A 26,747-nucleotide genomic window follows, 5' to 3' on the forward strand; every position below is an offset into this window, starting at 1 on the left:
GACAACGACGGTGGACGAAGAAGGAACGCACACACACACCCACACTTGGGCGCCACTTCCAACCATGTTTAATCAAGAAAAACGCCACGCACACACAGAGGGCCACGTGTTGGAAGTGGCGCCCTGTGTGGGTGTGTGTGTGCGTTCCTTCTTCGTCCACCGTCGTTGTCGCGCCTTCACTCCAGATCATGACTTTCAGACAGGTCGGGTGCCTTAATTGCGTAAGGGCGAAAAAAAGCAATCGACGCGTATAGGAAACGAGCAGTTTCAGAGCCACGAAGCCGAGAATAAAGACGTACGATTCTTTAAACGCGTACAAACGCGGGCAGGAAGAGCTAGAGCGACGAAATGTGACGAAGTGCCCCTAGAAACACACACACGGGCTTCGTTCCGCTCGCGTGCATCCGCGTAATGCGCATTACGCAGAATGGCGCGTATACACAGAGCACTGACCCGCGCTGGTATACACGCAAGCATATCAAGCCTCGGGCTACGATAGGCGACAGCAGCCACGAGCTAGTCGTGTGCCGGTGAACTCGACCACCCTGCCAGCTATATATATCATAAGAAGCCAATAAACAGATACCAAGGACAACACCGGGGAAACTGCTTGTACTTACTAATTGAATTAATCAAATGCTAAATTAAAGGAAACGAAAGCGGGTGAAAAAAACATCTTGCCGCAGGTGGGGAACGAACTCGCGTCATCGCATTACGCGTGCGATATATCTATATAAATGTTCATCTGAACTCGACGCGCCACACAACCTGCGCGTCTCCACAGCTGTGTCCACTGTTTCCTTCCACCTGGCCACGAGGACATCGACTTCGGTGCGCCATCGCACGTAATGGTGATGCGTTCCTTGCACCATTTCAGTGGTAACATCTCTCTATACAGCGGGTTCGCCGTCGCTCCAATCCAGGCGAGGGTTTCACGACAGCAGTGCGCCCCTACGGCCACGGCATTCAACCCAAACTCTTTCGCCCACCGCGCTGCCCCCCAAGACACCGCTGTGACTTGCCCTATACGGGCACCCAAATATTATCCGCTCGTTCCTCCCCACGAGGAAACGCGACGTCTGTCTTCGCCTCCAGACGATCTCACTGGTGAGCAAAAGCGGGGCCTTTTAGTGCTGCTTCAAAAGCAACTCGTTTTATTTGACGTCCACTCAAAACACCGTACATCGCATTGAAACTGACGGCTGCTCCATTGTGCGCGGCCGCCCATACCACGTGCTTCTTCCACCGAGCGGAAAATCACCGAGCAAAACGTCGCAGACGTGCTGGCTGTCATCAAGCTCGTCGTTGTCGTCTGTTGTGCTAGCCCGGATGAAGGACGGTCCTGTAGGATTTAGCGTCGGTGACAGAGCTCTCCATAAGATCACGCGCAAAGACCTGTCTATAACCGATGCCACGAATCGACGATTCCCTCGGCTCCCTCGATCCAGGGTGCTGAATATTTCTCAAGCCTCGATCTCCGATCGGGTTGTTGGCAACCAAAATACCTATGCACGAAGCAGAGGAGGAAAAAAAAAAAGCCGCCTTTGCAACGCCAGACGGACTTCAACGTAATGCCCTTCGGGTTGTGTAACGCTCCGGCAACCTTTGAAAGTAGACACAGTTGTAGGCGGCCAGAATGTGGAAAACCTGTTTATTCCAAGGAATTCGACTCTGACGGGATCCACAGGTCCGGAGAGAAACATCAAGATGCCGACTCTCCCTCACTCGATGCCACCTGCCGATATATCATCTATACGAGCACATGTCCGCATTGCACTTCGCGGGGCGACGAGAGTATACGTCTTCGCTGACGTTGTCACCAGCAGCGCCTATGGAGGCGCTGCCCTCAAATCGTTACACTGTTTTCGGCAGTATGGGTCGGCGGGTTGATAAGAATCAACCCGCCGACCCATACTGCCGCCGAATTATACAACGTCTATGCGGAACTTCACGTCCGCCTATACGTACTGCTAGGCTTCGTCGCCAGCTGAAGCACTTCATAAGCTCGAGAACCGTGCGCCTCACCGATACATTTACCGTCCTCACAGACGCCGTTGAATTCCTCTTCTTCCTCGTTCGCTGCGCACACCGGTCCCCGAAGCCTTCCACGACGACTCCTCCGCTGACCACATCGGCTTTCGCAAAACCTGCAACCGAATCGAGAACCGTTTCTTCTAGCCAGGCCTTTCTACCTCGGTGGCTAAGTGCGTCGCTTCTCGCACGCTTTGCCAACTGCGGAAGCGACCAACAGCGCGCCTCTGCTACGACCCATTCCGTGTCCGGAAACACCCTTTCACATCGTTGGAATAGACACCACCTCTTCGGACCTCTTCCTATACCACGCCGACAGGACACCGATGGATTGTGACTGCCGTCGACCCCCTTTGCAATCTACGCGGAGACCGCTCCTCTAGGCTCGGACTCTGCGTTAGACGTGGTCTGTACCTTCTTTCTGGAAGACACTGTGCTATGTCGTGGAGAGCGCCTCGAGTGCCGCCGAGCTACAGAGGCGAGGCTTTCTTTGTCGACAATCCTCGGAGAAGCACTCGGAGCCTGCCGAACAGTCCGGAAGAACGCCGCCGTCAGCTCACCAACGAACAAAATGGCTCGACAAGGCGATTTCATCGCACATTGCAGCAGACGTGGCGGCTGCCTACATCGGACCGGACCACAACGACTGGGACACAATTCTTCCATTTGTGACGTTCGCGCACAAAGGCCCCTGTCCAACGAATTACTGCAGCTACTCCCCTTCCAGCCTCGCTTACGGCCATCTCCCCTCGACGCCTGTTTCTCGGATGTCCCTGCGCTATAGCCCCTCGGCGTCTGCGTCCGAACAGTTCGTCTCGACACTGGAAGACGCGCTCGACTCAATGCGGAAGCCAGCCAGCGAGACCGCAAGCAGCGTTGTAACATAGCTCTGGCGCGCGACGGTTCCTTTCGTCTCGGAGACGGGGTCACGGAGGCCCGTTCGTGCACCCGGCTTGTGTGGCGAGTTCCCGTCGCGTTTCGTGGGCTCCTACTTCATTACAGAACAAACCTCCCCGGTGAACTATACCGGGTCAATTCCGTTTGAAGTTCCTTCTGACCGTCGTTGCCGTGGTTCCGAGATTCTGTATACTCGTTCCGCGCCTGAAACCTCTTCGGGGTTCCTTGCCCGAACGAACAGCTCTAAGTTGCGAACGAAGTTGCGGTCGGGCTACCCGCTTCAGTCAAGCGGGGGGAAATTGTTGTTGTTGATGTTGTTGTGAGTGGCCGTGGCACATACCCACAGTGGGGGATTGGCCATGAAATCGGGTAGTTAAATTAGGGGCATAAATAATAATAATAATAATAATAATAATAATAATAATAATAATAATAATAATAATAATAATAAGGGAGTTAACAATTTGAACATTGGAGTTTAAATGTAAGCGTTCTGTGTTCGGAGAAAAAAAATAATCGGAAGAAAACCGGATACAAAAAAAATTACTTATAGATAAGAACTAAAAGAGAAAGCTATGATGGGGAGGGAGAACGATCAGTCCAACGTGGAAATCGGTTGGTTTCAGTGATTGGTAATTTTGGATCGCCAAGCGAACGTTTCTGTGACTGAACCCAATAATGGAGGCTCCGAAAGATGGGATCACAGGCACACAGCCGGAGCGCGCCGTGTGGGCTTCATCTTCCTCATCTGTACGTATGCTCGTCATCACCTCTCGGGGCCGTATAATAAATAGCGGGCCGGCCCGCTCGCTGAAGCAAAAGAAAGACCTGCGGCCTGACCGTTCACTCGGGCTGATCATTTTTGGGTCTTGCAGATTTTTTAAAAAAAATTTCCTGTTGCAATAGAACAATTCTATTATCCTTAGCTGAATTATTCAGAGAGGCGGACATGCTCGAGAAATTAAAGGACATATTCAACTAATTTTTAAGAATAACTAACTGGCTTCTTGATCAATTTTACGCCCCATATTGCAATTTACGAGTTGCAATCCGATGAGTTTGCAAGGGGTATCCACTTGGAATGAATTTACAGAATAACGCCCGCTTGGAGGTATGCGCCGTCATACTCGCCGTAAAAAAAACGCGCTGTTGTTTCAATAACTCTTTTTTTAACAAAACGTAATTTATGCACTGAAGCAAAAAAAAAGTAACTGGAATGCCCATGTATTCCGCACACCTTGCAAAATAATACCTCGAAAATGCTGTCATGGTGAAAATTAATTTCAAGTCGATACGTTTTGCAAGGACACCGGCTACAATTCTTAAATTGAAGCGTGTGCCGCAAGGTAATCAATAAATAAATTAATTAGTGCATGTTTTTAATTAGTTGAATATGCGTTTCGATCTCTCGTACCATTAATGTCCGCCTATTCGTATAAGCTAGCTCAAGGACAAGAATTACGCTATCTGCCCACAGGCGAGCTTTAATAATTCCGGAACACTTGAAGGTGACCACCCCGCACATAAAAACACTCTTTTTTGACATTCTGTAAGGACATACCCGTTGCGGATATTTCAGTAAATCGTTAACTAAATGAGCAGTCACCATACTGGTCAACTTTTACTCATTCATCATATGACTGTTCTCTTTTTTTTTTTTTATCGATACCAATAACTATCCCCGACCAGAAACGACTGTGAACAGGTACTTTTAACTTTCACTTGACGCAGCAAAGGGTGTTTGGGGCTTTGTTGAGGGAATATACATCGGCCTCTACCTGGCGCATTCGAAACACGCGAGCAAACGCACATTGGGTGCTCACGCGCGCGCCGCATGCAGAACACACATCTACGCACACGCACACGCGTTACAGGCTTTCTCATTTCTCCGGGGCTGCCGTCGACTTTGGAGAAGTGATAAAGACACCAGGGGACGCTGCGAGCGAGGAGGCAACCGCCCAGCCTCGGGGGCCGATAGCCCACCCTTTCTTTTTCATCCCGTGCCACCGGCAACAGCGAAAAACCGTCGCCGCCGCCGCCCCAAGATGACAAGCAGCTGCCCACACACACGCGCGCGCGAGCCCGCAAGCGAGACAGGCAACGGACTGGCGTGGCGCGCACACTCCGTGGCCGCGCATGTCTATACGACTACGACGACGCCACCGTTATCGGTACACCACCGCTAACGACCTTCTCTCCTCTCTCTACAGCGCTGCCCTCTGTCGCCCCTCCCCTCCCCCACTTCTGTCTCGCGTAACTTTCGCGCAAACAGCTTTCAGCTGAATTTCGTCCGTCCACTCCTGCCGCCTGTCAAGGAGGAGTCCTCTATCTTTTTCTTGTTTTTTTCTTCTTTTTTTCCTGTTTTTTCAATCCGCCGTCGAGGCGTTCGCCGCAGCAGCTGTACGCGCGGAGAACAGGTGTGATGCACCCGTTCTTGACACGGACACCGCTTCGTCGAGCGACAATTTTCTTTTTATATATACGCTGCAAAACAGGCTATATGGCCACTGAGGCCAGCGAATGACGGCTGGACGCGGAGTAGTCTCCACGAATGCGACAGATCGGCGACAGATCGGCGACGCTGGCGGCCTCGCGCGTGGCTTGACACTAACGCGTCAATATAACATTCACTCGCAAAAGCAAGCTGCTAGAGTAAGAAGTATACGCTCAGCTGAACGAAAAAAAAAAAAGAAAGTAAGCGGACTTCGGCACTTCCTTCACAGCCCGCAACTGATTTACTGAGACAGGCAGCACGGACACCGCCATCTGCTGAAGGACAACCTCATTGCGATGTGTGTGTGCGTGTGTGTGTGTGTGTGTGTGTGTGTGTGTGTGTGTGTGTGTGTGTGTGTGTGTGTGTGTGTGTGTGTGTGTGTGTGTGTGTGTGTGTGTGTGTGTTGTTTGCGCAGGATGGAGTTCTCAGTTGTGGGTAGTACAGCAAACCAATTACTAACTATTTAATTGCCACGCCAACTCCCCCGCTTTCTTTCATCCCCCTTTCCCCCCTGTTTCTTTCTCTACGAATGTTTTCTCCACGGTCACAAACAAACGTGAACCGGCAGCAATCTTCTCAGACGTTCAGCTTCGTGTTCGGACTTTGCGGAGATCGAGCGCGGCTTGCTTTTGGCTCTTCGCCTCCGCTTTGTGACCACATCTGCCTGGGCCGAGTCAGCTGGGTGTGTACAAAGGATCCACGGGTGTACAAAGGGTGCTCGGTCTGTCTCCCGCAGGACACCCTTACTCTCAATTATGGGGGCCAGATCGGCTCGTTGATGGAGAAAAAAAAATGAAATTTTCTATTCAGCCCACTTTTTTTCTTTCTTCTTTTTGGGCAATTAAACACGAGGATAGCCGGGAACGACGACCCGATAAGTGCATGAAATAAACTTTAATGTTACGCCCGTCAAGCACCGCTGTGGGCTATGCGGGTGTGAGCCGTGCGGCAGCAATTAATAGACCGTATTCAAGCACGGCTTCTCTAATCGCCCGTCTAGTTTCAGCTGTGTCGTGTAGCCTAAAAAAAGAATGATAGCATTAAGGGTTTATAAAAGCGTTATCCACCGGACAGTCAAGCACCCTTAGGGATCTCATCATTTTAGGTCCCAGCGGGAGAGCAGCTTCATCACCTGACTCTGATAATCATCTTCCGATTATTTCTGTTTCGTATCGTGGAACTGATGTGCTATGTATGCTACGTGCCTTTATTTATTGACAAATTTGCACCTTCCCTTTGTCGCGTTGTCACTGGTTGACATTATGTAATATTGACCTGTCCCATGTTGTCCTCGGAGAGAGCAGCCTGGGGCGACACAGGACACAACGCGGCGACATTTCCGGGACAGTCGCTCCAAAATTTAGGAACGGGTACGGTCTTGTGGCCTTGGGACCCTCTTCTGCATATCCTTCTTTTTGTAGTCACGCTTTGAAAAAAAATTAATAAATGTTTGATTTGCTTCATTTGAAAAATTTCCAGCTAACCGGGAGGCGCCAGCGAACGGAGACACGTGACTGAATCACTCGACAACAGGAAGCGCTGGAAGCATGAAAAATTGAGAAAAAATCACAAATTCAAATAAAGAAAACCATCGAATAATTGGACGAAATCTCGTCTGGTCGGGAAGTAGATGCATATCTGACAGAATTGACAAAATGCCGGCCGAAATACCGTTGTCGAAGTATAGCTGACGTTTCGGCTTGCACACGGAAGCCTTGTTCACTCGGAAATCCTTCGGCTTCCCTGTGGAAGCCGAAATGTCAAATTATCTGACAGCACCATTTTGGTCGGCGTTCTGTTTATTCTGTGCAATGTGAATTGAAATGAGTTCCGCAGTATAAGCACAAGGCGCAGCATTTTCTTTTTTTATTTTTTCTTACGTGACATACATCCTCTGCGTTGAGTATTCCAGCGTAACCTTCGCGCAAGAACAGCGCCGCGTCTCTATCGTCGCCTTTTGCGTCTTCTCGAACTGCTTTAATCAAGCTTTGGGGGGGAGGGGGGCTTCCCCAACTCCCCATACAAGCCGCCTCCAACATAATAAATTCCCCTCAAGGACGGCCGTGCTTTTCGCGTCTTCCTCTCCCCAGCCTCATCTCTGCTCACGCTACACAGCGCGCAAGGCTAGTTCCTCGCGGACGCCGCATTTCATTCCGGGGCGCATAAGAAATACCCTCCCCGCCCCCTCCCCCACCGACAACGGCCGTCACCATTAACGGCGGACCACAATAGGTCCAGAAAGCATCGGTGCTCGCCTCCGCTCTTGATGACAGCAGACGCGTGCAGCGCGGAAGAAAACGCTCACACAAACGAAGGGAAAGAGGAAGCAGACGCATATGGCGTCATAGGGCGCACGAGCGCGCCTTTCTTATACTTCCCGCTTCGAGGAAGGAGGAGGCATATCGGCGCGCATCTTAGAGAGCGGCCGGCCACGCGCTCGCCCAAAAAGGTGCGGCACGCGCCGTCCCTCCCCAAGCCAGCTCCCGTCGCCCCCCCCCCTCCTCTCCTCCCCCTGTCTCAATCTGTCCGAACAGAAGACTGCAGCCGTCGTCGTCAGAGACGAAGTCCGAGCTGCGCCAAAAGCAGACGGCGGCCGGCGAAGATGCAGAAGCAGCAGCCGCGGAGCAGACGACAACGGATCCAATCTCCGTTCACTACGCTTACTACGTTTACTACCCCCCGCATTTCCACTACCTCACGTCTGCTGCACGATCGCGCCCCCTCCTCCCCCCCCCCTCCCCGCCAAGCCAGCAGCGCAGACCCCCTTCTTATTGTGGCGCCGGCGTCTCTACTTCTAACTCCAAGGAAGGAAGCAATGAAGGACCCGGGGCTTCACACCCTCGGGGCAGCACTTCTGTTCGAAACGTCGTCTGCTCAGCAGGCGCGTGCTCGCGCAGCCGTCGTCTGCTCGCCTCCTCCTCGGACACACTCCGTCGTCTGCTCGCAAGGAAGGAGCGGCCGCGGAAAAGGCGGCAGCTGCAGAGCGAACCATATAACTCCCCTCCCCACCACCGGCCAACAACTTCCCGCTCGCTATGCCACTTCCTCCATTCATCGGGAGGAGGGGGAAGGCTAAACAACACCTTAACCTTGCGCACACCCCTCTTTCTGTCCCCGGTGCGCCATTGCCAACCCTCACCGGAGGAAAGCAGCAGTGTTGTTCCTTCCTGTATCACCCCCCCCCCCCTCTTGTTCCTCGACGTCAGCTGTTCCGGCGAGGGCAAATCGGGGGGGGGGGGGGGGAGGACCCCGAGTAGCAGAAGGCGCAGGCCAAGTGCAGCGAACAGACAACGAACACTACGACGCTATCTCCTTGCTTCGTCTGTCTGTCGCTCTCTGTCGATCTAGCGTACAAGCACATGCGAGTACAGAGGCCAGCGCACCACGTGAAGCCGCCGGGGATGATTGCGGTGGTGGTTCCTCATTCCGACACCCCGGCCCGGCTGCTTCGCTCGGGGTCTCGACACGGGAGCGGTGTGTGCGCGCGCGCGTAGTGCGCGATAGTACAGCGCGAGCTCCCCCTTCTCCCCGAACCCGTGCAAGAACGGGACAGGAAACGGCACGTGTAAAACCGCGCGCGTGGAGGGAAGGTGTCCTCACTCTAGCGACGGGCCATGGCCTTTTAACTCATCCGAGAATGAGGCTCCGCGACTGGATTAGCAGCCCCATGCGAACAATACAGAGCTACACATACATACACACACACACAAACACACACACACACTTATCGCTTGTTCTGTCGTTTGAGAGCACTCCGAGTAGCGGTAACGAGGTAACGATAACGAATGTGAAAGCAGACCTATTGTGTCAGTTTTACAAGCCGAAATGGAAACAAAGTTGCTTTCAAGAGACCACATCGGCTATGCACACACATGCGCGCACGCCCCACATAAAAGCGTTCAATGAAATTGAACGTTAAGTTTGGAACACGCACACACTTGACAAGCTGTGAACATTAACATTTGTAAAAGTGCTCACCCAGACGATAAATGGAGGGGGTGGTGCAGGGGCGAAGCGATCAGCATGCACTTTTGTTTGCACGGGATACATACAAACTTTTGTGGGATACATATAAGCTTTACGATCGACTTAAGTTTAGACGCAACACGTCAGAAGCAGCAAGCTAGACACAGCAGAGACTTTAGAAGCAACGAAGTGGCTTCAGAACCCGGTGAATTTTTCAGCGATTTGGCTTTCGCAGACTTATGTTCGAATAAACTGGCCCGAAGCAAGAAGCCCTCTATTTATCAACTTACATGCCACAGACGGCCAGCGCATGTGCGGTGGCAATTTCTTTCCCCCTCGTATGCACGAGTGTTCTTTAATCTTGCTTGCCCCATCCTTCAGCAACATTAAAACATTTTCGCGAATCGAATCTAGTTTTCGTAAATATCGGCACGACATTCAGGGAAATCGTGGAAACGGCACAATTTCGTAAACGTTACGGCCACTTCGGGAGAGTTGGAAGGTACGGTTGCATATTAACGAACATGAAATATTAGAATCTACCTAAAACGATTATACCCCACCTTAAAAAAAGAACGTAAAAAACTGCGCTTCATCAGCAGTTACTGCAAAGTGTATGTCACGACTTCAGTAAAGGCATACTTACTGTGAACGGAGTCACAGTAAGTATGCTAGTAAGTAGTCACAGTAAGTCTTTGCTATTCGATTCGCTATAGTTCACCATTCAAAGGTGTCGAATATTGGTTCCTGTTTGAACGCTATACATAAGCGATAATATCAGTTGTTGCAGTGTATACATGGGTAAAGAATTCTTCCGAACGATGTTGCTCAACACGCAGCAGCTTCCGAGACAACGCATGGAGATCACGTCTGCGAATAGCACCGGTGATAATTTATGAAACTCAGCTCGCGTTTTAATATTACGTTTTCACGATACTCTTGTGGTGCTTCAAGTGCGTTTTTAGGCTGCATTTTGTACTTATTGAATAGCGTACACGCAAGCATACAAAGTTTGGGTTTCCCACAACTTGCTCACTACTTTCAACTTTATTACCACCCACAATAAGTGAGGACGTCTCCCTGCTACTCCCACTTCCCGACAGTTTTTGGACTTTGGGACCTCCGACCGTGTTAGCAATGATGAGCACTGTAGTACTCTCAAGTTTCGTACTGCAACGAGAAAAGCACTTCGTCTACTGCGTGCTTCTGCATGGAGACGAGTTGTTCCTTCTTCTCATTAACGCCATTGTCATGGCGCACCAGTTGCAATAAATTTTTCCAGTCGTTTCTAATTTACATACGAGCTTTTCAGTTCGCCTGACATCCAGTTGCGAGCGGAATATGCATCAAATAACGTAAATGCCTAAGCATTTCTCGGCCCCACGCAACATTAAATTTATATTTCAGCCAAATTTCACTTCGTCTATGGAAATCTGGCAATATACGGCATTCGATTCAGAGACTTCACTATTCAAACATGTCTACCTCACTTTATACTTCCTCTCGTTGAAGATTCAAGAATCGCCTCACATAATTTTCTAAATTTCCGCACACAGGTACGAGAAATCGTCGGGTTCGGAGGTAAAATCTGGTGTTCTCTTTGACACTGGCACACCTAGCTAATCGCCTCAATGAACTTTTTTTTTTCATTTTTCTAAACTTCAACGCAGTATAACCAGAACATTACAGAGTTTAGGAGCAATATCTGGCTTTTCTTTTTTTTTTTTTTTTAACACTGCCGCACCTAGTACAGCTGCCTTGAGGCAGCGCGGACGATTCGCGACGGCACCCCCAAGTTCGGCTTGCCCGCACGGCAGTGACCTGACCCGACCCTGCGCTCGGACCTCGGGTCGCAGATGGCGCGGGGTCCCGCCCGTCTGACCCACTGGGGCCACACCCCGCGTCGTAAAAAAGAATAGCCGAAGCCACGCGGGGTGGCCACCACATCGCGACGGGGTCGAGAAATGGGGAGGATCACCATATAGCGTGAGTCGACACGGTTAGGAAAAAAAAAAAAAAAAGAGGAGTCGGAATGGGACCCCGTCGTCTCCCTCTAGCAAAGTGCTTTTTTTTTTCTTTTTCGACCTTGTGTTTTCTTTTTTTCTTTTACTCCTTCCTTTTCAAGAACGGCGATAACATTGCGTGACCCAGCCAGCATGAGCGGTGCTTCCATAACCGACAGGTACCAACGCAGAACACAATCGCGAAAGCTCGACGTAAAACTGGAGTCAATCGTGCGCGAAGGCACCCCAAAATGATCCCGGCGGAAACAGTCGCGACCTGTCATCTCATCACGGGTGACAGGGTGCCTAGGGTGCAACTACAATAATGGTTTAAAGAACGTCACGCAAGACGGTATCGCGTTGACACAGCAAACATCGTTACTATATACCCGAACTAACCATCGCGTGTGCAAGGGCTTCGCGAAGTGCCGGGAGCCAATGTTAAGCGCCCAACATCGCTTCATCCGCAAACTAACGTGCCACAGTGCCGTACGCTAAAAGCCGTAATACAAAAGGGCGCCAGTTTCGTACTCGGCAAGGGACGCGCGAAGCGTCCACGCTCACGCCAACGATCCGCCGGCGACGAGCCGGTCGTTATCACAGTTCGCCCGGCAAGCGCTTCGGGCGGTCTTTCTCCGAGAGCGCGACAAACGACATCAGCCTAACGTACTGAGGCCTCTGCGAACCCACAGAAGGTCTTAAAAACGCCCCATGCGCAAAATAAAGGGCGAAAGAAAGAGTTACTGCATACGGCTCATCGAGAGCGAAGGGCGGATAGCAAAATGTGGTAGCGCCGGAGGCGTGACGATAACTCGCAACAATTCAAAGCAATGGCTGAACTATAAACAAGCCAATAACTTATCAACCACGCTGGTATCGTGCTCGGAAGACATGCGAGAATTTTCGGAGACAAGGTGCGGCGGCGAATCGCGCCGATAAAGCCAATTCTCTGGCCCAGAAATGCAAACTTTAAAACTAAGCCTAACGATCAATGCAAACGGATGCGACGGCTGCCACAATCCAGACGACGAAAAACTATCGGCGGATCCTCGCGACAGATTGTCGATGACTCTGCGACTCCTACACAGGTGCGCATGGTTTCAGAGCACGACACGCGCCACGCGACAACAACGGTCACACCTCACGAAGTCAATTCAGCGAGAAAATAGTTACAATACTCACGGACACGAAGTCACGTTGAGCGGATCACCCCATCGCACACGACACACGATGCCGGCGCTGGCTGCGGCATCCTCGCACTAATCACCACAACACCGTGCACACCGTTGATCTGGATGGCAGATAATCCGGAATGCGAATTGATGAAACGGGCGAACACGCACCACGCACGCACACAATTAGCGGCAAAAACACTTCAAAACAATGGCCACACCGAAAGCTCGCGCTGGCGACTCTTCCCGGCTGCGAACACCGGCTCCTCACAGGCCGCCCCGGGCCATGACGTCAGCTTACGTCACAACCAAGGAACCATTCGGTAATCGCGCTCCTGCCGACTCAAGGAGCACAAGAAGGTGAAGCCGAACCTGGCGTTGTAAGGAGCCGCCGTGGATAGACGATTACTCGCGCCTGTGAATTGCTGCATTTCTAACTGCAACGTCTACAGGTGCGCTTTTCAATGCTCGTCGCTGCTGAATAGGACGAGAGAACCCTCACAAAGGCTATTACAGCTTGGTTTTAAGGTTCTTTTCGAAGCTTTATCACGCGAGCGTCAGTTAAGAAGTCGTAACAACGGTCTTTTACAAGCCAGCTGTGCAAGCCGTTCAATTATTACCGCAAGCTATGCCAGCGTTGAAGAACAAAACGCTAAGTCTGCCTGAGGCTGAGAAGTTTACCTTCACGCATTTGTGACAGTTCTATGCAAACATGATTCGAGTGAAACAGATTTTTGGGCAGGATATGAGCTCTTGGATAGGAGTTCAGCTTGATCTTTGCTTAGAATTAATGTACTATATAAGACGAGTGTGCTTTTTTGAGGAGCGAATAGTTCAAGTCGTCGGTGGGTGTTGCTTGCTGTGACTGCGGACTGCGCGCGTGGCTGGTGTCATCCCCTTACTTCGTTTGTTTCTTTGGTTGCTTGCTTCCTTGCGTGCTTGCTTGTTTGTCTGTTTGTTTGTTTTGCTACCTTCCCGTCTGGTTTCTGTTATTTATGATAGAAAAGAGACAAAGCCAGGGCTCCAACAGTCGCTGCTCGAGCTAATATCGTTCGTTCTCATAGTCTTCCGCGTTTGAAAGGACAAACAACGGTTTTCTTATTTTGTCCACGTAGCAGACGACCATCTCAGGAACAGCACTGCGCCGTCTGTTCGCTTTTGTTTTACAGCAAAGCCGTCTAGCGTCGCACCTCGTCCACAACAACGAAACCGAAATCAGCAAAAGTTCCGAAACCTTAGCCTCCTTGCATGCCTGGTTTTGTATTTTAGGCGTTCGTCGGGTCGATATCAAAGGTACTCAATCCACGTTTCTCAATATAATCCAGCATGATTGTGCGTCTGAACTGGATCTAGAAGAATCAAAGAAAACAAGTCGGAATAGGTGGTGGCGCCAGTGGTGGTGCCCTCTGAATGAAAAGATGCAGAACTTGATAGACGTCGAGTTTTCGCACCATCTATGCCCATGACGTGTTTATGGCTTCCGCAGGCAAACTGCAAAAGCATAGCCTTAAAGATCTGCATATGCTCATCCAGATGGCATCACCATTGGGGCGTGGATTCGGGCACCACTGGGGGATATTTTCTTGCTGATCGGCTGGACTTCGGTAAACCAAAAGTAACTTCGCTAGTGTTTATGGCTTCCGCAGGCAAACTGCAAAAGCATAGCCTTAAAGATCTGCATATGCTCATCCAGATGGCATCACCATTGGGGCGTGGATTCGGGCACCACTGGGGGATATTTGCTTGATGATTGGCTAGACTTCGGTAAACCAAAAGTAACTTCGCTAGGTTTTGAATACTTCTACAGGATTCGCCTTAGCACCGATAGGGCCAGATTTGGCGTCAATTATCGCAGTGTGTTATTCTGTCACAGTACATTGTACTTGTATGTATAAAAACCGGCGCCCGTTTAAAGCGTTACCATGGTAAATGTGTACCTCCTGAACGTCTGTTCAGGAGTCATCAGCGCGCTGCACTGCCTGGCTAAAAGGAGTTAACTGCGTCCCATTGTCTGCAGTTTTGTTGCTCGATGAGTGCAGCTTATCGTCAACATTGCGTACCGCGGTTCTCACGTGCAAAGCGTTGCTAGGGCGGTTGCTATGCGCGGCGTGCTCTCCCGCGCATTTGAGCGGGTCACCGCGCTCATGACGCAGCGAGTTCTTAAAATCGTTTCCGGATGAGGAATGGCCATTTAAACAAGTTTGAATACGTGACGTCACAAAGTTGTGGCTGCACACCCGGTACATTCAACGCAGGCCAAAAAGAAAATAATAAGAAAAAGAATAGACCAGCTCTAACAATATATTTTTTGGAAGATGAGGTTAGCAGACGTGAGCAAGTTTCAAAACTTTTTTCGCAACGACTGTTGCCCAAAGCGGCTAACAGTCAACGTAGTTGTCTGCTCTGTAGTAAACGTACTGTGCCAACTTGTTTAAAAACACAGAACGTGTCTCTAGACTTGCTACAATGTGTGACATCACGAAACTAAGGTGGCGCTGCCGCAACAGTTAGTGCTAGTATTTCATTCTATTTTTTATGAACCCTATACAGGTATAAATAGCTTTCTTTATTTTTAGGTTGCTTTGCGGGGATTGTTGTTTTGAAGCGGCGGAGAGCGAAGAAGGGTCGATGCTAGTGGCCTGCACTTAACTGTTGCCCTTACTACGCTTGTTTGGCTACAAACATACGCAGCTTGTCTGTATAGATGTTCGAAACACCATGCTAGAGTTCTCAGTCGAGTCTGCTTTGCTTCCGCGCGGTACTCGGCCATCGCTTGAACATGGCGTCTGGAGAATCTGTCACGTAAGTTGACGACGCCTTAGCGTCACGCGTCCTGCGTCGTAAGGTGGGTGCAGCACGCGTTTACAGCAGGAAATACGGCGCGACATTCGTAAACGAGCGCCATCTTAGTGAGGGACACCTCCACCAGGGGTGGTATTCAGTAAGAGTCCAGTGAGTAGCCTGTCCATTTCAGTGAACAGTCAACTTAGCGCATTCCCGAATGTGAGTCCCCGCTCATATATAGGGAGGAATGAGGTGTTTCGGGTGGAGCAAGCCTCTCTCCGTAGTGTAAACTGGGTCCGCAGCGACCTTTACACCAGCCATCACCTGTACTTAGATTCGGCCGTGTGAAAAGAACGTCAGCGTCCGAAGTGATGGTCTCAGTGATATTGCCTAGCGGAGAAGCTCGCGGCATCTTGTATATAGAACATGCTTCCCAAGTGCCAGAACTCGCAAGGTATAAAGAGTGTGGCGTGTATAAAAAGCCCGCTGACGCAACCTGCATCCTATGTCGTCATTTTCCGCGGTTCCCCAAACCGCAACGACAACCTACCGTTTATATAGTGTATAAGAACGTTTGCGGATTCGCGGCTTTTTTTTCGATCAACCTAAACCGGAAGGCAAACTCTCGGTATATCCCAGACGCAAGCTCGGTGTGCGACGTAAACCAGCTGGAGCAACCTGCATTCCGCATCATCATTATCCGCGGTTCCCCAAACCGCAACGGCGACCAAACGTCCATAGTGTAGAAGCGGTTTTTGCTTTCTGGATCGCCCCAATCTCAAAGACAAACACCCATCGCGTTTCCCAGACGCAAACATAAGTGCAATCTAAAAAAAAAAAAAGTTAGCGTGAGCTCCACCGCGAAGGAATCCCCGTAGGTGATCGACGCGGACGACAAAGAGCAAACACCTCCTCCCGGCAGGGTTCGGGATAAGGAACTTCTCGTCTGCGATCCAGACCGGAAGTGGATCCCGCGCCGCGGCTCGGGACAAAGCGGAAGCAGTGGAAAACCCCGTCTTCTCGCTTCCGCTCACGAAGACGCCATCTGGCTGCGGCCTTCTTCTCAACAACGTTTCCCTTTAGTTTACGACGACGGAACGCGTCCCCCAACCCACGAACTTCGCGTTACTTTTCTTTTAGGTGTATGTTTTTAAACTTCGAAATATTTCTCTTTAAAAGGCCCTACGTTGCCTGGCTCTCGTAGAACGTTGCAGACGACGGCGGTCTAAAAGAAAGAAAAGCAGACGAGATGATTCAAGAGAATATGAGCAGACGATGCCGACGAAAAAGTACAAGACGAAAAAGATTTTTAAGAAAGGAAGAAAACCGAAAGCACCGCGAGAGGCTCGTAGCAGACGACGACGACATATGCGTAACAATAGAACGAAGCGTCCTTCATCTTGGCTTCTCCTCAAATACCACCACTGTTTGCTCATGGTCGCCCGCTGTGGCCGCCATTATTGTTCCATTTCTTCTCTTCTTTTTGTAGCGTTGTCAGTGCTTTTATTTCGAGATCCGCAGTTTTGCGCCTCGCGAATGGAGGAGGGTCTTTGTCGGAAATATGGGGCGATATATTTTCCGTCACGCGCGGTGGCGTCTTGGACGGGGAAATAAGAAAGCTCGTGGGTCCGCGAAGGAAACTAGGGTTGCTTGGCTGAGAGTCTGAGAGTTCTTCCATAAATGGGAGCCCGAGAGGCGCGGGTGAATTTCCCGTGTTTGCTCGGTGGTCTATCCTCAAACTGCGGGTTGTTGGCGCAGCCGTGTCTACACTGTTGCGGCTTGCCGAAACTAAAAAGAAAATACCGGGAAGACGTTTGCGTTTCTTCTAATCTAGCGTAATCTAGCCACGAAAGTGTATATGCGTTTCCGTGGTTGCATTAACGTCACGAGTTTGGTAGGAAACAAGGTGGTTGTGGGAATCGGCGGTAAGCTTGGAGTTAAACGTCAGCCCCAAACGTTTGCCTTGCGGTTGAGCGCTGAGGAGGCGGTCGGATTTCCGTTTCTTGTTGGAATGCTTTTACGTACGTAGCTGTATTCGACGTTGTGCTTTAGGAAAGAAACATGACTACGGTGAGGTCTTGAAGACGAAGCGAATTGCGCAGTATTTGTAGGGTCAAACTATGAGTGATGTTGTAGGGTAGCCTCCCTGCTCCGAGAATGTACCTCGGTATATTGAATTAAGAAGAAACGAACTAGGAACAACAAATATACCTGGATTAACTCTATGGATGGGGAGTCGATACGCTTGAGGCTCTTGTGGACATTTTTATAACCTGTAATCTATAATGAATAAATCAATTTCAATTCAATTCAATAACGGAGTCTGCGAAGCACACTTGGAGAGGGCGATTACCACCGTCGCAAGGCGCTACAGGATGAATGGACCGGACAAGACAGTGATCTTATCCTGCAGGATGGTCTGTTCGTCTGCCGCGTCCTTTGACACGAAATCGCATCATGACCAACCAACTTGCCTGATGCGATATTCGCAGAAACCTTGCTCCAGGTATGTCTAGGTCACATTATTGTATGTCCACCTTACTAAGCGAGACCACGGATTGTCCTACAAATTGTGACCGGCCGGATGCACTGTATGTGGTACTAACACCGTATGTGATTATGTGTTGTCTTGTCAACTGTGCGGTAATGCACACCCCCACAGATAGTCTTTTAATGTACATTCATTTCCTTTACTTCTTTTTTCTCTCATTTTTCGTACCTATCTTCCCATTCCCCAGTCGAGGGTAGCCAACCGAAGATATCCTCTAATGAACCACCGTTTCTTTACTTTTATTTCTCTTGGTAATGGGCTTTTCCTTTTTCCTTCAACTGGTTATTTACGACGAAGCACTTTCAGAATCATTTGTTAGTGCGACCGCAACGGGATAGCGTGCGCATTTTGCGTTTCAAGCACCGTTTCGGTGTTACTGCCTTCCCATCCAACCAGCTGCGCTTCGAATTCGTTGTCGTAAACAACGCGGCGAACGAACTTCGTGTCAGGCGAAATATGCGAGCAGGGCCTCTGATGCGATTCCGCGAGCGTCGCTGCATGCACGTGACTTCGCTTCAATCGTTGAAGGCCGCGCGCCACGACGCCTACGCTGCAATCGTGGATATTAATGAAGTGGCCAGCTGAACCACCGAGTTTAGGTAAACCCTCCATGGACATCCTTGTCTTCTGTCAGATAAAAAAGAAGCGCCGTCTGCTACTCCCACAGCGCGTCGTCTGCTCGCGGGCGCGCACCCGTCGTCTGCAATGTCCTCGTGTTCCGCATCACCTGGCCGGGTGCGGTACTTTCCACGCACGTTTACTAGCGTCATGATCACTCCATATGAGCGAGTAAAAAAAATGAACCAGACGGTAAAATAAACGACAAACCTCGCAATTAACGCTTCATGAGGCCATCTAAAAGAAAGAAAGAAAAGAAGAAGAAAGAAGGTTTTCCAGCGGCGTAAAGACCTTGTTAAGATCCACCTGGAAAAAGAAGCAGACGACGAGTCTTGCGTACGTCGAAGTCGTCTGTTCCTGCGTTCTGCTGCGCTCCCTCCCGATCACCGACTGCGCCTTCAGCGCGTCGTCGTTGCACGGCGCTAACGAAAGCAAAGTACACTACCGCGCCGAGAGAGCTTCCCTTCGCTAAAGAGGCGCTGTTTATTTCGCAGTCACCTGCTCGTGTACGGGCCCGCGGAGAGGCTGAAACGAACGAGCGAATCAATATAACAACAACAAAAAAAGTGAAGGAAAACGTGAAACGGCACCCTACGTACCGCGTAGCAGACGACTTCTAGGTCGCGTGGCAGCTTGCGCCCGCAGCAGACGACACAGCTGCCCACCGAGCCGGATAATTTCCCCCGTCGATATATCGCCAGGGAGACTGTACTTATGGTGCTGCCGGGGCCTATCAGGTCTTTCAGCATCTTTGTGGTCGATAACAATGCAGATGCTCTTTTTCTGTAGCTCCTTTTGCAACAGACTCGGAGAAGTGTGTAAGTTACGCTGACGCCGTATACTTTTTGCACAATGCGATAGACGCTGAGTAATTGAATTGGAAGAAGACAGTCGGCCTTATCGTTTCTGCAGGTCACGTTCGATGTCAGTGCAGACGCTCAGTTACCTGTTCCCGTAACACTGATTTTGACAGACATGGGACTCTATTTCGACACCCCTTGTCGGCATCATGAATGACGATTCGAGTATAGGAATCGCCGATGAGGCCATCACAGACAATGATTAATTGAATCCCTACAGGTCAACGCTGTCGGACCGTGAATGTCGGGCACGATAAAATTGTATGCAAATTAAGTGACAATCACAAGATGTCCTGGTGCTCTTAGGAAACGCTCAATTTAACCATGAGATATGGCTGACAGAGAGGCAGACGTTTCTGTTGGTGGCCGTCAACCCCGTAAGAACGAGATGTTATAACGTATAAGCGGGATAACTGCTCTTTTTGTCTTTGCATACTTCTTCTCGAATGTTCTACTTGTTTGAATTGCTTCTCAATCGTGCGAGATCCTGGCTCACAGTATGAAATTCACGATATAACGGTAACTTTCGCGATAATTTCGCCATAGTATTACGCAATGTTCTCGCATACGATGACCTACATGCGTTCACAGGCTGATTAACTCCTGACAGTGTCCTTTCTTGCATTCTGGCGTTTATTCGCAAAGCACAAGCGATGCGGAATCTCCCTGTTTGAGCGTGTTACGCCTATCCAAGCTTATTTGGAGTGCCCGTAGATAGTCCACGTGTTATTGGAAATTGTGCACAGACAACCTGTGAACTTATGGTCTGCTACTTTCTCTCGACAATGTGCTCCAGGGAACACCACCTATGGAAGCCTGCCGGCAAATAGACCAAGGAAAGTACAGACTTCATGATGACTTGTCCGTTTACGCGATGTAGACTTTCTTCGGACGAAATAACAAGCCCATACGAAGGCGAAGAGACCAACTTGAAATCTATATATAGTAGGCTTCCTTGAAAAGCAAAATTTTTTTAATCGATTCGAATACAAATATTCGACATAAAACACCTTCGAATACGAATCTAAAGTCGAATATATCCAATTTCCATAAAAAAAGTGAAGTGAGAGGTTACGCGGAGTCTGTATCGGCAGCGAAATGTTTGTTTACGTTATTTTACGCGTGCAACACCGTTAACAACTGGATGTCAGGTCAAGCGAGAAGCTTGTAAACGAGCGACGATGAAAAGTACGATCATATCTGGTTCATTATGACAATGAAAGTCAACAGCACGCCGCCAGATGCACGTAATAAAGCGTGTGTCTCGAAGGAGCTACAAGAGCAATACTACAGCAGCGCACAACGTTTTGAAGGAAGTCAAACATGGCGCGATTGACAAAGTAATAAATTGCTTCGTCTAAATCGAGACAGCCAATTCGTAGGATGCCTTAGGCTAGGCGTGCTTACTCAATGACTGGTGGTTATATTGTGCATAAGGGACCTCCGTCTGTTAATTCAGGAACTGGATCGTCTGCACAACAACTGTGGTTCTGCGAACGCCAGAATCTTTCGAAAGGGCCTCATGCTTGCATCGGTTATTTCTCACTGTTACTGCAAGAAGTTTTGTTGCCTCGTATTAGTATTCGGGGGAACTCAACGAATGTTCGACAGTTTCGAACAGTGAATTCTCGAGTCGAATGCGAATGGCAAGCTATTCGATTCGTGCACAAAATTTCGAATATTCGCACAATCCGGGTTTATGCATAAAATCTTAATTGATTATATCAGCTCGTTTTCTGAAAGTGTAAACAGCCAATAGCACTTGCATTCTCAGCTAATTTCGTACAGCTTCGTCATGACACGCGCTAAGGATGTCGGTAAGCTATGATAAAAATTGCTGCGCTTAGCTCTCGATTTAGCTGATGACTCCCTCTTCTAGACAGTTTGTAGATGGTCTGTATGGTTCACCTTGTCTCCTTACGGGATCGTTTTATTGGATATATAAGGTTGATATGAAAGGTGTAGAGAAATTTAGGGTTCGCTAGTGTTGGTCTATTGCTATCTAGATACCACTAAATAGCAGGTTTGTAAAAGTTAAGTTATTTAAATTCTGGGGTTTTGCGTGCCAAAACCACGATTTGATTATGAGGCACGCCGTAGTAGTGGAGTCCGAAAATTTGGACAGCCTGGGGGTCTTTAACGTGCACTTAAATCTAAGTACACGGATGTTTTCGAATTTCGCCCCATCAAAGTGCGGCGGCCTTGGCTTGGATTCGACGCCGCGACCTCGTGCTTAGTAGCCCAACATGGCCACTAAGCAACCACGGCGGGTAGGAGGTTTGTAGAGTGCTCGTAGGTATTAGTGAACAAATTATGCAAAGCCGTAAATTCACTAGCTTTGCAACAAATATAAGATCTTGATGATGTGTATAAAAAAAAGATATTAGGGTCTGATAACGTTAGTCTATTGACCATCTACAGACTACTGAATGGGAGGTTTGTAGGAATCCCGTAGGCGTTAGTCGACAAATGATGCAAGGCCGTAAGTTCACTCGCTTTACTACAAACAGTCTATACACTCCCAATTAGTTTTCGATAGGCTAGAGCAGTTTGTTTACGTTGTCGGAAACGGATGTCTGTGGAAACCTCTGAAAGAAAAAAAAATTGAGCAGGCATACTCTCAGAAGTTTCCAAACGGAAGTGAAAGTGAAGACTGACCATCCTTCACAGCCACAACAAACCGCGGAGAAAGTTCAATACCTTTCATCCCAACCGGAAAGCTTCCGGGGTTATCGCCCATGCAGGAAGCATAAGGTCCCATACACTTTGTAAACGGGCTGCATCGTGCGCCCTCCGGCCACTGACCCTCGCCTGGGGTCGACAACTTCAGCACCGGCAGACCAAGAGCGACGACCAGGGGGTCAAAGAGCCCGAATCGGCGTGCCTCGAGCCGTCTGATACTGTAACCATGACTGCCCGGCAGATGAACCACAGCAAATACGAATACGCAGAAAGGGAAAAAAGGTATGGGGAAGGAACAGCCCGGAACGGGCGCAACGGGCAGGAGGAAGTAAGGAACAGTCTTTCCATCAAAACTTCTTCTTCCGCTTCCTCGGGCCAAAGACCACGGACCAGGAGAGACGTCCTGCGCCTCGACCGACGGCTGCCCGGCAGATGAACGCTGGGTTCGAACGCGGAAAGGGAAGCAATAGCCACGTTCGGAAGAGGCATTCGGGAAGAAGGAAGAAAGCTACTCTCCCCAAAACATCTCCTTCCTTCCAGAAGGCGGAAGACTTCCGGTACACAAGAGCCGTGCCCCCCCCCCCCTTCCCGAAGATGCAGCAGCACCGCGCACCCAGTTCAACGACACGCGCCACTTTAACCTCTGCCACAGGCCGCCACCTCCGCAACCTTTCTGGTCAGATCTCTTTACCGGGAGGCACGTGCTTTTGGAAGGCGGAACACCTCTGCAGAGACTGTCTGTTCCGTAAGCCAGAGGCCAGCGAACTCGGACGTTGAACCGCGGCCGGGATCCACGGCCCCGGGTGGATACGGGATCGGGAGCATCAGCCTGCCTACCAGGGCACGTTGCCGTGAGTTGCTCCATTCGACAAAGAATAAAGAAAGAATACGGGAGTAGAATCGCTTACGCGCGCTCTTCCCGGTTCCGCGTGCTAGAACACCCCCTTCTTCCCTCACCTCCCCCCCCCCCGCTTTTGCGTGGAGAAACAAGCGCCTTTTGGAATAAAACCGGTCCTCCTTACAGTTCCCCCAGGAAGCGGGCGCATTTTGAAGAAAAATAAAACGCAACCGGCCAAGAGCAACCCGCCTAGTCTTCTTCGCCGATCGGACAGAAAGGCTCCAGTGCGCGCGATGAGGAACAGCTGGAGGAGAGAACGATTTTCGCGAAACCGTTCCTCAAAGCGAAGCCGCTGGTACATTACGCGAGCGGAAGAGGGAAGGCGGGAGGGGCGTAAAGGCAGCGACGTACTCCCTTCTCGCACCTTTGGGAGAGGGAGCACGACGAGGAGCGCAGGTGGCTTACCCGTCAAACAGGACGGGCTAAGAGCTGAGAGAGGAGGTTTCCTCTGATTCCCCCTCTCCTCTCTCACGCACATATTCACGCGTGGCGGTGTTCGTGCACGCGTACAGGACTACCCGTATATTCGGGAAGAAGTGGGCGCTGCTCCCAATGTCCCGGCCCGTACCGGCCCCGCTCCCAATCTACTATCCTCCTTTCCGGGTGCTGAACCAGAGCGGGCCGCGGGTCGAAGAACTCTGCCGCGGGGTCGGAAGAAAGCGAGAGTTGTTTTTTCGGGCCGGCCGCCAGCCCCGACGTCCGGGGTGTCTTCTAGAATGAGAGGGTGAGGGCGAACGTGATGGGAAAGGGGGAGCGGAGGAGAGTACAGGAGGAGATGGCGTGTGGAGCCGAGAACGTAAGGCACCACCGCCGCCTCCTCCTCTTTTGTGGAAACTCCGCGGCGCAGTTCCTGCGGGCGGTCTCCGTAAATCGGCGAAGAAAGAGTGTGGAAAGAGGAAATGAAAAGGAAGCCATAAAGAATGATCGTGCACGCCGGAGGCAGCAGTGCAAGACGAAGAGTAGCGGGCGAGGGGGTGATGCAGCACGAAGACTCGCGCGCAGTGGCGTCTGTTCCGCGCCGACGTAGTCCCGGATTTTTTCCCTTTTTCTTTCTTTCTGTGAGCGAAAAAACGTTCGGGTTTCATTGAATGAGGGCGAGGGGGAGTCAATGGCCTCCACAGCTCGGGCTTCCCTAAACACACCGGGAATCAAGGTGCACGATCCAGGGAGACGGTGCCACGTGCCGGCTGGCTCTACACGCGCTGTATTGTTGTTTGTTGCGCACGCATGGTTTTGGAGAGACGAGCTGGCTCGTGCCTATTTTTCCTCTTGTTCTTTTTTTTGTAGTTTTTTTTTTCACGGACTCGATGGTTCGTTCCGGTTCCGGCTGTTTGAAGCTTCCCAACGGGAGGTCTGTGATGGCTAGTCCCGAGACAGCTGACGAGGTATCCGATGGGGGTGTATGCGTGCATGTGGATGAACTGGGATGCGGGGTCAACGACACAGGCGTGCGGAAGGCGTAGGTCCTGAGGTTCCAAGACTTGCCGCGAGCTGAACAGACGGAACAGGGCAAACTTGTAGCGCGGCAGGAACGTAAGTAAATAGCTCTAGTTCGTTGCCCGTCTCTCGAATACAACAGCGCACAAGCGGACTATAGGATGGAGAAGGGTGTGACAGACACATTAAGCCACGTGTTAAAGGCGGCAACAACGACGACAACAAGGCGCTAGAGCTAAGTTCCAATTGCAATTTATTTAAAGTGTCGGTGAGTATATACTAGGCTAACAAAATTGCCAGACTAAAAGAACCTTTTCAATAAGACGTGGTCCGTAGACAGCCATTGTGCGCGTTCGTGGCCTCCGAGATAAAGGAGGCCATTCTCGGAGGCCATGGTCTGTCACACGTCAGCGCCATGCTTGTCTTTCTATCGTGTCCCCTTCTTCTGCGCTGTGCTTGGGTTTCTTCACTCTCGTCCGCTTCAGCGTTGCAGTCTTAAAAGCATGACAGGAAGACCTGACAAGACGAGAATCATCGATGAAGAAGTGGGCAGCACGCGGCGCTGATTATGCCGATTAAACTGATTGCGATAACTTCACTCGAGCAGTGAATAGTAACTATGGTGCGTATGTGACGTGATCTCCGCCCTCTCCACCACCCCTGCAGATTCGTTGCCAGTACAAACTGAGCGGTCATTCCGCAAGTGCAAAGCATGCAGCCCAAGTAACGAAGGTTTCTGCGCCATGTCGGGGTACGATTTCCAGTAGAAAAGGAAAGCTCCTTGAGCGCAAGGGGCATTAAATTGAGAGCTGTAAAAAAAGAAAACGCATGGAGTCTGAAAGTTCAACAATATGCGCCATTTGAATGGGACGTTTTTGTTGCCGATTCGCGTACTTCTGGCAGTGAAAGTCACCGTCACTGAAGGACTATACAAGCCTTCTTGCAGTTTCCAAAACGCAGACGATCAGGGTGTACTAAGGCATACTTTGTCAGAACCCTCAAGAATGCTTCTTCGGATAGCAATGACCTGCCGGAAAGGGCTGCACTCAAGATGAAGCGGGATCCCTGTTTTCGCCTATCTCTTTGTCTTAGCTCGTTCACTTCGATGGCAATCGTCGTCTGCAGGATGTGACCCGCGCCATCCTTCTCTATGTGCTAATCGTCGCTCCGTTCACCAAAGGGCTCGCTGTCATCGTTATCTTCTGCATACCTATCTAATGGTGGCGCCAGGTTGCGTCCGGTCGTGCCGAAACTACAATCGTGCCTTCACGACAATATAGTACTCCCGTACCCGGTCGCGTTCTCCGCCTGCTTGACCCTTGTAATACCGAAGACAGTTAGGCGTCACGTATAGATAGTTTAGTATCTGCCAGAGGCCCATCCACGACCCGTCACAGGTATTTTTCGTGAGTGTACCCCTAGAGGCATTGGTTTTCTTACACGTTCGTTGGAATGCGACGATGCTATCACTAAAGGACTACTGGAAGAACCAGGGAACACAGGGGAGCCTGTGCCATCCGCAGGGTCGCTGAACCGAAACGACACTACGTCACAAGAGGAACGTTGAAAGGAAGGCTTAACACGAGGAGCCGCTGTTTGAAGACATCCATGCTCTTATTCGAAATAACGTACTTAAGAGAGGAGGCGTAATTTGCTACTCGAGACAGAACAGCCAACGTCGTGCAGACGACGCCGAGTGGACGATGGCTGTGCAGACGACGTCCGAGCAGACGACCAGGCGTATATAGGCATGCGTATAGGGCACGTGTGCGCTCACACGATCGGGCTCCCTATTAACTAGCTAACGATTGGCCAGCTAACGAGTGGCCAGCTAGAGGCAGCTTTAGATTTCCTCTCCAGAGCCACAAGACATATGAGCTTAGCAGAGGACTTGAACAACGAAAATGTATCGGCACGCGCGTGAGGGCGCCGGGCGCGTCGTCGTCTGCGCGAGGAGAGCGTCGGGGTCATGACCCGGCGCGTGACCCACGCGTCGGGGGCTCGCGCACGTGGTCTCTCGCTGCGGTTCCTCCTCCTTTCCAGCAGCAGCAGCCGGCGTCGGCGCACCCTCGGCTCCATTCTTCTCAGATCTCAAGGAGCAACAGCAGCAGCGGCATCCAGATGACTCGAGGCGCGTGCCCTGAAACTCTGCCTGCTTGTATGGGGGCGGGGGGATGTGGAGGGGGAGGGAGATGTACGATAGAACTGTTGGCTTAGACTGAAGGCTACGCCTGGCGCGTGCGTCTTCTGTTCTTCTGTTCTTCTTCATCTTTTTTCTTCTTTTTTTTTTTTGCTCGAGCTCTCTGTTCTTTACCTCTCTCTTCACCCGTCTGCCTGTATTCTCTCAGTACCTT

At 50.5% G+C, this 26,747-nt stretch overlaps 1 protein-coding gene across 1 annotated transcript in view; it reads right to left on the reverse strand.

Annotated features, from left to right (window-relative positions):
• Nucleotides 1-12,798, reverse strand: part of LOC142564201 (uncharacterized) — a 61,941-nt gene extending 49,143 nt beyond the window's left edge. Inside the window, exon 1 of the mRNA XM_075675106.1 lies at nt 12,574-12,798. The gene's annotated coding sequence lies outside the window, so the exon portion shown is untranslated. The remainder of the gene's footprint in view (nt 1-12,573) is intronic.
• Between the last annotated feature and the right edge of the window lie 13,949 nt (nt 12,799-26,747).

Source organism: Dermacentor variabilis, chromosome 11 (genome assembly GCF_050947875.1).
Source record: "Dermacentor variabilis isolate Ectoservices chromosome 11, ASM5094787v1, whole genome shotgun sequence".
NCBI lineage: Eukaryota > Metazoa > Arthropoda > Arachnida > Ixodida > Ixodidae > Dermacentor > Dermacentor variabilis.